Here is a 12,414-nt window from a genome sequence, read left to right as displayed (position 1 = left end):
TAGTTTCGGAATCTGACCTCAATTTGAGGTCTAAATCTCAATTTTACAAAATATCCTTAATTCTTCCCAAATCCCTAAATTTTTACCATGAAAGAGTATAGATTAAAGTTAGAAATCAATGGGTGTTCATGGAAATGGAAGAACATGAGTTAAAGTATACTAAACTATGAAATGGTGATGACATTTCTCTTCAAAATTGCCTTTAAGCCAAGGTCTAATGAGAAGATGGTGAAAAATGGGTGAAATCTCGTCTTTGGGATATTTTAAAGTCTGGACGTCATTCTTCGCGTTCGTTAAGCGAGAAGCACCCGACGCATTCAGAAGAGCACTGGCCAAAAAGGCCATCACGATCGCGGTCACCTCTTCGCGTTCACGAAGGCTTAGTCCCCTCTTGCCTTCGCGTTCGCATAGAGTGACCCACCCAACTCCCCTAGAACCCCATAAACCTTCGCGTTCGTGTGTGGGTGGTCGCGTTCACGAAGGGTAAGCCTCCTAAGGCTTCGCGTTTGCAACCTGTTCCCTGCATTCGCATAGGGTAAATCCACCCCCAACCCAGGTTACTCTTCGCGATCGTGAAGAAGAATACACCAGATATCAATAGTAGCGCAAAACCAGCAATTCTTCTAAGTTTAAATGGTCCGTAGCCTATCCGAAACTCACCCGAGCCTCTCGGGCTCCAAACCAAACATGCACACAAGTGTGATAACATCATACGAACTCGCTCGTGTGATCAAAATATCAAAATAACACCTAGAACTATGAATCGGACGTCAAAATGAGTAATATTTTCAAAAAACTCAAGAACATGAAATTTTATAACCAGACGTTCGAATCACGTCAAATCAACTCTGATTTGCACCAAACTTTGCAGACAAGTCAGAAATACTGAAATTACCAAGTTTTGGAATTGGAATCCGAATCCGATAGCAACAAAGTCAGTCTACGGTCAAACTTAGAAATTCTTTAAATCTTTAAATTGCTAGTTTTCAACAAATTACATTAAATCAAGTTAGGGACTTCCGAATTTGATTCCGGGCATACGCCCAAGTTGCAAATCACGATACAGATCCACATGAATGTTAAAACACTGATCCAGGTTCGTTTACACAAAACATTGATCGTAGTCAACTCAAATGAGTTTTAAAGTAAATTTTCACATTTTTATTAGTTTTTCATATAAATTTTTTTCGGAAAAAGAAATGGACTGTGCATGAAAATTGAGGAAGGCTAAACAGAGCTATTCGAGGTCCCGAAATACAGAAATGAAGGGTAAAACTATAAATGACCTATCGGGTCATCACATTGTCACGACCCAAAATCCCAACCCGGTCGTGATGGCGCCTCTCGTGAGGACAAGGCCAGCCAATCAACAAAATAGTACATCTCTTTATAATTACTTAGCAGGAATAAGTCTAAATCATGGGCAATATAATCTTAAATGCGAAATAAACGTGATAGAACAAGGAAAACCCTCCCAACTCAGCCCGAAATCGGGGTGTCACAAGTCATGAGCTACTACAGAGTTTACTAATATTTTACAAAGTCTGGAATTATCATAAATAACAAAGATAAGGGAGAAAACGGGGCTGCGGACGTCAACAGCTACCTCGTTACTCCTAGTCACCGCCTGGTCTGGAAAGAATCAGCGCTCAGGAGCGAACTCAGCTCTGCCTGTATCTGCACACATGGTGCAGGGAGTAATGTGAGTACTCCGACCCAGTGAGTAATAAAAATAAATAACGACTGAAAACATGAAATCTCATAACGGCACAATATAGCGCTATCCCAAGCAGTAAAATCAGTTATACAGTAAAATAGTGAGTATCAGATAATTCTTCTTTTAAAACAGTAAAGACAAATAATTTCCACAGTAAGGATAAATCAAAAGCTTGCCCCTCGGGCTCAATATGTAAATCTCAGTATAGTATCAGCCCCTCGGGCTCACTCCCAACTCACCAGCACACAACATCAGCCCCTCGGGCTCACTCCCAACTCACCACACACAAGCAACGGCCTCTCGGGCCCACTCCCAACTCACCTGGGTACCCTGCGCTCACTGGGGGTGTGTACAGACTCCGGAGGGGCTCCTACAGCCCAAGCGCAATATCAATAGGCCTGAAAGCCTTCACACATCACACACGAGGCCTGAAAGCCTCCTCATATAACACTCGAGGCCTGAAAGCCTCCTCACATCACTCAACATATCCTCACGTATGGCCCTCGGCCTCAATCAGTCCAGAAAATAATCATAAGCCTCTTGGGCATCAGTAAAACAATAGTGCTCAGCTCAACAGCATTATAAATATCATTAAATCTCGAGTTGAGTATAAATGTAGCTGAGTTCACAAAATAATATAATTCAATTGGACTGAGTTCAAATAATATTTCAATTCGTGAGGAAAATAGTGATGTAAATTCACAAAAGATTTCAGATAATTGGCACGAAGCCCAAATATGGCAATAAGCCCAATCATAGTGAAAAACAATAAATCTTTATCAATTACGCGGTAAAAATATCAACTGGGATGGACCAAGTCACAATCCCCAATAGTAAATGACCCCGCGCTCGTCATACAACGCGTGTCTCATCTCAACATAGCAGTATGTTGTGCAATCCGGGGTTTCAAACCCTCAGTGCATCATTTAAAATCATTACTCACCTCAAGACGGTCCAACGTCTACTCCGCTATGCCCTTGCCTCTCGAATTTACCTCTTCGCACGTCGAATCTGGTCAAAACCACAATGAATACATTACAATAGGCTAAGGGAATATAACCCAATCGAAAAGACTAAAAAAATATCGAAATTCACGAAATTCGCAAAACCCGAGCCCCGGGCCTACTTCTCGAAAAATTATGAAAGTCACATCACCAGATTCCTCGTCTCTCCACGAGTCCGTACATATAAAATTTACCAAAATCGGAGTTCAAATGACCCCTCAAATCTTCAAATCTTATTTTCAAATCCCTAGGCCTAAATCTTCAATTTACTCATCGAAAACATGTAATCTAGTCGGATTATTCGATGATAATTTAATATTATGGAGTAGAAATAATCACAAGTGACTTACCTCGAGATTTTCCAAGATTTCTTGCTAAAAATCGCCAAAAATCCGAGCTTGGAAGTCAAAAAAAATGATCAAACTCGGACTGCTGGACATTAAATCTGTCCAGAAATTTTCGGTACTGTTCACGCGGGGCACTGTTCATGCGCGTGAGGTCACTGTTCACTGTTCACCCGTGCGGTTACTGTTCACGCGCGGGTACTGTTCACTGCTGCAGAAAATACAGCAGCTTTTAAGAAATTTGCAGCACAACCATTTTTCACTAAAATGACTCTAACTCCATCATACGAACTCGAAATTAGACGATTCTTGTTCCTCTGAGTCACAAATAATAATACGAACACTACCCTTCAATCAAAACTCAATTCGGAGCTCGTTTGCCCAGTTCAATACCCATTTCGCTCGTTAAACAATTAACTCACATTTCACGTCAAAAACCCAATCGCGCTTGATGAAATTAAACCAAAATTTCCATATCAGTCCTATAATTCATGATTTAAATTCTCGAAGTCTCGAAATCAAATTTGGATCTCTAGAACTAATAATGAACCTTTAGATCATTTGTATTTATGCTCAAAACGGCAAAAACTCTTCCAAAACTTATCCGAGCCTCATGGGATCCCAACAAAGTATACTAACAAGTCCCATAATATGACACAAACTTAGTTGTTCCTTCGAATCACCAAAAACAACGCAAAAATACTAAATTCACCTCGGATTCAAGCCTATGAACTTTGAAACTTATAACGTTCACATCCGATGCCGAAACACGTCAAAACTAGTCCGAATGACCTCAAATTTTGCAGACAAGTCCAAAATGACATAACGAAGCTACAGAAACTCTCGGAATTCCATTCCGACCCTCGGATCAAAATCTCACCTATCAACCGGAATTCGCCAAAATACTAACTTTGCCAATTCAAGCTTAATTCTACACCGGTCATCACAAAAATATTCCGGACACACTCCTAAGTCCCAAATCACCTAACGAAGCTATCCGAACCATAAAATTTGCATTTCGAGTGCTTTAACACATAAGTCAATATCCGGTTGACTGTTCCAACCTAACCTTCCTTAAAAGAGACTAAGTGTCTCAAACCTTACCAAAATCCGGAATGACTTCAAAATTTGCACACAAGTCACATTCGATATTACGGACTTGCCCCATCTTTCTGAACCACATTCCGACCCGATAGCAAAATTTTCACTTCCGGTCGTATTTTCTCAAAAACCTTCAAATTTCTATATTTAGCCAAATGACTTCAAAATGACCTCCGGACATCCGAATTCACTTCCGATCGCGCTCCCAATTCCAGAATCACCATATGGAGCTATTCCCAGACTCGTAATCCCAAACTGATATCTATAACACTGAAATGCCTTCCAACCCAAATTTATGCAATTCTTCTAAAATACTAACTTCCACAATATACGCCGAAATGTTCACGGGTTATCCAAAACCAAATCCGGACATACGCCCAAGTCTGAAATCATCATACGAACATGCTGGAACTTTCAGATCCCAATTCCGAGGTTGTTTACTCAAAATTCCAATCTTAGCCATTTTTTTCAACTTAAGGTTGCCGCAATGAAAAGTTTCTTTCCAATTTGACTCCGAATTTCCCGAAATTCAACTCTGACTATACGTACAAGTCAATATACCTGAAATGAAACTGTTCATGACTTCCAACTGCTGAACGACGCGCTAGAGCTCAAAACGACCGGTCGGGTCGTTACACACATTCTCCACCTATTAAACAAACGTTCATCCTCGAACAGATATAGAAAGGTACCTGGACTGGTGAAAAGGTGTGGATATCTACTTCGCATGTTTAACTCGAACTCCCACATGGCTGTCTCGATCGACTGATCTCTCTACTGTACTCGAACTGAAGGATAACTCTTGGACCTCAACTGCCGGGCTAGAATAGCCACCGGCTCCTCCTCATAAGTCAAATCCTTTTCCAATTGGACTGAGCTGAAATCTAACACATGAGATAGATCAATGTGATACTTCTGGAGCATGGACACATAGAACACCGACTGGACTGCTGACAAACTAGATGGCAATGCCAGCCTGTAGGTGTAATGACCCGGCTGGTCGTTTTGAAAATTAGCATCATGTTCGGTGTCTTAAGGTCTCAATCAGCTTCGTGTTGTGTATTATAACTTGTGTGTATGGTCGAGTTCGGCTTTCGGATGATTCGAGATTGATTTGGAAGAATAATTCTTGTTTTTAAGCTTAAGTGAAAAGAGTTGACTAGAGTTTTGACTTTTTTGTAGAAGACCTCGAAAGGATATTTAGCTGATTTCAATAGCTTCGTATGGTGATTTTGAACTCAGGCATATATCTGGATGTGAATTTGGAGGTTCGTAGGTTGATTTGATGCATTTTAGCGAAAATTGAAAAGTTGAAGGCTTGGAAGGTTAAGAGGTTTGACCGGGAGTTGACATTGTTGATATCGGATTAGAATTTCCATTCCGAGAGTTGGATTAGCTCCGTTATGTAATTTGGGACTTGCATGCAAAATTTGACGTCATTCCGGGTTGATTTGATATGATTCGGCGCGAGTTGTAGATGTTGAAAGTTCATTAAGTTCGATTCGAGGTGCGATTCATAGTTTTGATATTGTTTGATGTGATTTGAGGTCTCGAGCAGGTCCACTTCATGTTATAGAACTTGTTGGTATATTCGAGTGGGGTCCCGAGTGGCTCGAATGAGTTTCGGATGAAGTTCGGATCATTTTGGATCATGTGCGTTAAGGCTGGTTTGGCAGGGGTTCTGGTGTGTCCGCATATGCAGAGGGCTGGTCGTGGATGCGAGCCCGCAGATGCAGCACTTTGATTGCAGAAGCGAATATGGACTGGAGGGAAAGAAGCTGCAAGTGCTGGTAGCTAAGCGCATTTGCGCAATCGCAGGTGCGATCCCAAAGCGCAGAAGCACGACCGCATAAGTTTTTATGTCGTAGATGCGAGGGGTGCTGGGCCAAAGTATTTTTGCAGAAGCATGAATTTTATTGCAAAAGCAACGTTGCAGGCGCGAGCATGCTTGGCAGAAAGGTTATAATGCGAAGGTTTGCCATTTTTATCATATTTTGAGTTATAGACCTCAGATTTGAGTGATCTTTTAGGGGGGTTTCACGTGTTCGATTGGGATAAGTGTTCTTTATCTGGAATTGATTATATATCATTATTCCATAATCATTTTTATCATTAAATTAGTGAATTGAATAAAAGAAAATGAGAATTTTTGTAAAATCTTTCAAAAGTGTAAATGAGGATTTGAAGGACGATTTGATATCAGAATTTAATAATTTTGCTATGGTTGGACTCGTATCGGAGTGGGTGTTCGGGTTTTGTGAAAATTATTGGGTTCCGAGGTACAGGCCTGGAGTTGACTTTTGGGTTGACTTTTTAGTTTTAATTAAAGACCGAAGATTTATTATCCAAAATTATTTCCTATGAATTTTATTTATGATATTAAGTTATTTTGGCTAGATTTGAGCCGTCCGAAGGTTGTTTCATTCGAGAAGGTCATTTTAGAGTATCGGTCTAACTTTTTTGAGGTAAGTATCTTGCCTAACTTTGTGTGAGGGAACTATACCTTAGGATTTGAGTCATTTGTGCTACTTGTGTCATGTGAAAGCCGTGTACGCGAGGTGATGAGTACGTACTCGGCTTATATGTGGAAACCTATCGGTTTAGACCCTTAGGAATCTTTTATGTACTTACTTAGAATTGTTAGCACATGTTATACCTATTATTTGCCGTGTCTACTATCACATGCTTTATTTGAAGTTGTCGTTACATATCACTTTCTTTACTTGTCAAGTTTGCTATTATATGTTTTATTTGGAGTTGTTACCACTTTTACCATTACGTGATATCTTTTATCGTTGAGTCGCTCTTTGTTGAGATTATTGTTACATCATATCTTTTGTTGCTGATTTATTCTTATGCCTATAGACGTAGTACTAGCTCGTGTCATCTCTTTCATTGTTAGCTCAAGTCATACACTAGAATCGAGAGTTGCCATTTCATGGAGACACTTTCACTATTGAGTTTATCCTTAAACAATTGATTGGAATTGAAGTTATCGAGAGGCATTAATCTGTTTTACTTGAAGTTGTGTGTAAAGGGGGTGTTGTTCCTTGTTGAGTTGATTTTCCGTTCATGTTGTTGTTATTGAGATTCTATATACGTTATGTTGAGTCATGAGCTATTTGTTGTGAAAGTATTGATATCATTGAATCTTTGGAAAGGTTGTGGCCTACAGGTATTTGTGATACGAGTTGATATGTTTTGTTATTGTGATGATGGCATACGTGAATTATTCTGTGATTGGGTTGTTGTTATGCAGAGTATAAGAGTGGCATTTCACCATTGTTGTTATACGGAGCATAAGGGTGGCATCTCACTGTTATTGAATGCATGGAGTGATAGGGGTGGCTATTACACGAATTATAAGGGTGACTATTATAAGGAGTGATACGGGTGGCTAATGATATTATCAGGGCGGAATGATAAAGGTGGCTATCGAAGATATAAGGGTGGCAATGTCAGGATGATCTCTAATGGTTGGTGATTTTCGTGTGATGGTGTGATTTTCTTTGTGTTCGTCATACACCTTGCTTGACGTGTTTGGTTGTTTCGATGAACTATTCGATGTCCTTGATATTACCTGTTGACTTGGGTTGCAGTAGTACACTCGCATAAGCATACACTGTAGCATGCCACTTATACTAGCTCATGAGTACGATACTTGACATTTATCAATCATGCCCATGTATTCTTATATTATCTGTTTCTATATTGATATTGTGAGCCTGTGACCATGACGGGCAGATTGTGATTGTGAGCCTGTGACCATGCCGGACGGATTGTGATTGTGAGCCTGTGACCATATGGGCGGATTGTCATTGTGAGCCTATAATTATACCGGGCTGATTGAGATCTTGGCACGTGAGTTGTCCATGCAGTTGTGATTCGAGATGTGGGCACAAGGTGCCATGAGTACATGATGATTGGTTGAGACTCGAGACTTGTGACTATGAGATGAAGTACCACGGAGTGATTTCGTTGTGAAACTTGTGTTAGAACGGCTTGATTAATTGATTGTTCTTTGTGCTCCCTTATTTGGTTACAATGATACTTCACAGTGTTTTTACTGCTTACATCACATGTTGATTTTGTTGTCATTTACTAATTCCTGCCTTCTATTATTAGCTTTATATTTCTATACTGCACAGATTATCTTGTCTAAGGAGTGTCTTGACTTTACCTCGTCACTATTCCACCAATGTTAGTCTTGATACTTACTAGGTACCGATTGTGGTGTACTCATACTACACTTCTGCACATTTTTGTGCTGATCCAGGTACTCAGAGCCTGTTGATTGTTAGATAGCGGACCAGATATCATTGCGGAGACTTCAAGGTATACCTATCATCGCGTTCACAGGCCTCGAAGTCACCTTCGGAAGTTCTTTTTGTACAGTGTAATTATATTCCGGAACAGTTGTACTTAGAGAGTTTCTATAGTGAACTCAGTAGAGTTTATGACTTGTACTATCGGTTTTAGGATTGTCAGTTTTGTATAGAAATTTCTATTTCATATTTAATGGTTGCTGGTTGAATTTTGCTATTAATTTAGTAAGTGTTAGGCTTACCTAGTCTTAAAGACTAGGTGCCATCACGACATCCTACAGAGGGAAATTTGGGCTGTGACAGTAGGCCACCTCACCCACTCTCTCAAGAATCTCAAAGGGCTCGATATACCTAGGGCTCAACTTGCCTTTATTTTCGAACTTCATCACACCCTTCATGGGTGAAACTTGGAGCAATACCCTCTCTCCAACCATGAATGCAACATCACAAACTCTATGGTCGGCGTAACTCTTCTGCCTAGACTGAGCTGTGCGAAGTCGATACTAAATAATCTTGAACTTATCCAAGGCATCCTGCACCAAATCGGTGCCCAACAATCGAGCCTCTCCAGGATCAAACCATCCAACTGGCGAATGACATTGCCCCCCGTATAATGCCTTGTAAGGAGCCATCTGAATGCTCGTTTGGTAGATGTTGTTGTAGGCAAACTCTGCTAGCGGCAAGACTGATCCCAAGAACCCCCGAAATCCATAACGCAAGCGCGAAACATATCCTCTAATATCTGAATAGTGCACTCAGACTGCCCGTCCATCTAGGGTAAAATATTGTACTCAACTAAACCCGTGTGCCAACTCACGTTGTATGGACCTACAGAAGTGCGAGGTGAACTACGTACCTCGATCAAAAATGATGGACATGGATACACCGTGAAGACGGATGATCTAGCGGATGTAGATCTCAGCTAACCGCTCTGAAGAATAGGTAACTGCCACTAGAATGAAATGTGCCAACTTTGTCAACCTGTCTATAATGACCCATACCACGTCGAATTTCTTCTGAGTCCATGGGAATATAATAACAAAATTCATTGTGATATGCTCCCACTTCCACTCAGCAATCTCTAGCCTCTGAAGCAAACCACCAAGATACATATGCAACTATATCCTTGTTCATCCTCCTCCACCAATAATGCTATCGCAAGTCCTGATACATCTTAGCGGCACCCCGATGAATAGAATACTGAGAACTATGGGCCTCCTCAAGAATAAACTCATGAAGCCCATCCACATTACAACACAAATATGATCATGCATCCATAAAACCCCATCATCTCCAACAGTAACTTGCTTGGCACCACCGTGTCACACCGTGTCCTTAAGAACAAGCAAATAGGGGTCATTATCCTAACACTCTCTTATGCACTCATACAAGGAAGACCGAGAGACTGTGCAAGCTAGGACATGACTGGGCTCCGAAATATCTAACCTCACGAACTGATTGGCCAAAGCTTGAACATCTAGTGCAAGTGGCCTCTCAACAACTAGGATATACACAAGGCTACCCATGCTCACAACCTTTCTACTCAAGGCATCGGCCACCACGTTGGCCTTCCCGGGATGATACAAAATGGTGATATTATAGTCTTTCAACAGCTCCAACCACCTCCTCTGCCTCGAGTTGAGATCCTTATGCTTGAACAGATACTGTATACTTTGATGATCCGTGAACACCTCACACGACACACCGTAAAGATAGTGCCTCCAACTCTTTAGTGCATGAACAATGGTTGCCAACTCTAAGTCATGAACATGGTAATTCTTCGCATGAACCTTCAACTACCGTGACGCGTATGTAATCACCCTACTATCCTGCATCAATAATGCACCTAGCCCAATACGAGATGCATCACAATACACCATGTAGGATCCTGAACTTGTGGGCAACACCAACACTGGCGTCGTAGCCAAAGCAGTCTTGAGCTTCTAAAAGCTACACTCACACTCATCCAACTATCTGAATGGGGCACCTTTCCGGGTAAATCTTGTTAATGGGGCTTTTATGGATGAAAACCCCTCCATGAACTGGCGATAATAAGCCGCTAAACCCAGGAAACTCCGGATCTCTCTAGCTGAAGTAGGTCTAGGCCAGTTCTGAACTACATCAATCTTCTTAGGATCTACCTTTATGCCCTCTACTGATACAACATGCCCCAAAAAGGCGAGTAAGTCTAAACAAAACTCACACTTTGAAAACTTGGCATATAACTGGCTATCTCTCAGAGCCTGAAGTACAATCCAAAGATGCTGTTCATGTTCCTCTCCACTGCGGGAGTAGATCAAGATATCATCAATAAATACAATCATAAAAGAAACCAAGTAGCGCTTGAACACACGGTTCATTAAATCCATAAATGCTGCTGGGGAATTTGTCAACCCAAATGATATCATTAGGAACTCATAATGCCCATACCGAGTCCGAAAAGTCGTCTTAGGTACATTAGATGCCCTAATCTTCAACTGATGGTAGCCAAGCCTCAAATCAATCTTCAAAAATACTTTGGCACCCTAAAGCTGATCAAATAAGTCATCAATCATCGACAACAAATATTTGTTCTTGATAGTGACTTTGTTCAACTGGAGATAATCTATACACATCCTCATCGACCCATCTTTCTTCTTCACGAACAACACGGATGCACCCTTGGGAGAGACACTAGGTCTAATGAATCCCTTATCAAGCAAATCTTGCAACTGCTTATTCAACTTCGGCGGGGCCATACAGTATGGTGGAATGGAAATCGGCTGAGTGTCCGGAGCCAAATCAATACAGAAGTCAATATCTCTATTGGGTGGCATCCCCGGTAGGTCTACAGAAAAACACCTCTGGAAACTCACGCACAATTGGTACTGAATACATGGAAGGAACCTCCGCACTAGAATCACGGACATATGCCAAAAAATCTAGACATCCATTCTCGACCATACGTCGAGCCTTCACAAAAGAAATAACTCTGCTGGTAGAATGGCCAGGAGTCCCTCTCCACTCTAATTGAGGCAAACCTGGCATGGCTAAGGTCATTGTTTTGGCGTGATAGTCTAATATAGCATGATAAGGTGACAACCAATCTATACCCGAGATAACATCAAAATCTATCATATCAAGAAGTAGAAGATCTATGCTAGTTTCAAGACTCCCAATAGTAATCACACACGAGCGATAGACGCGATCTACAACAATAGAATCTCCCACAGGCGTGGACACATACACAGGAGCACTCAAAGAATCACGAGGCACAACCAAATATGAAGCAAAATAGAATGACACGTAGGAATAAGTAGAGCCCGGATCAAATAGAACTAAAGCATCTCTATAGCAAACTGGAACAATACTTGTGATAATAACATCAGATAACCCGATCTTAGACCTAGCTGGGAAAGCATAACATCAGGGTCTGGTTCCCACCACTTTGAACTACGTCTCTGGGACGGCCTCTAGCTGGCTGACCTACACCTCTAACGACCTGACATCCACCTCTAACGGCCTAACCTCTACCTCTGGCTACCTGACCCTACCTCTAGCTGCCTCCATCTTGGCGTTGTGGTTGTTGAAGCTGAAGCTAACCCGAACGGGCTAGATAACCATGGTGATAGCTCTGAATTAGAGGTGCATTGATAGGAGATGATGGTGCACTGTAGGATGGCTGCCCAGAATGAGGCACATAAGGACCACGACTCCCTGAAGCACTATGAGATGCCCAAAGCGCTGACTGAAATGGCCTGGGAGGATGGCCTCTACCAAAAGTACCCCTGCCTCCAGATGAGGCACTACTAAAACTACCAGAATGACGAGGCCTCTTATCAAACACCGACCCCCTCTCCTAGGCATGAACCATCTCGATCCATCTGGCAATATCTATGGTCCTCTAAAAAGTAATATCATCTCCATTCTCCTTGGCCATTTGT

The sequence above is a fragment of the Nicotiana sylvestris genome, chromosome 7, assembly GCF_000393655.2.
Source record: "Nicotiana sylvestris chromosome 7, ASM39365v2, whole genome shotgun sequence".
In the NCBI taxonomy this organism is placed as follows: domain Eukaryota; kingdom Viridiplantae; phylum Streptophyta; class Magnoliopsida; order Solanales; family Solanaceae; genus Nicotiana; species Nicotiana sylvestris.
The sequence above is the reverse complement of the archived record's forward strand: the minus strand, read 5'-3'. Positions refer to the sequence as shown.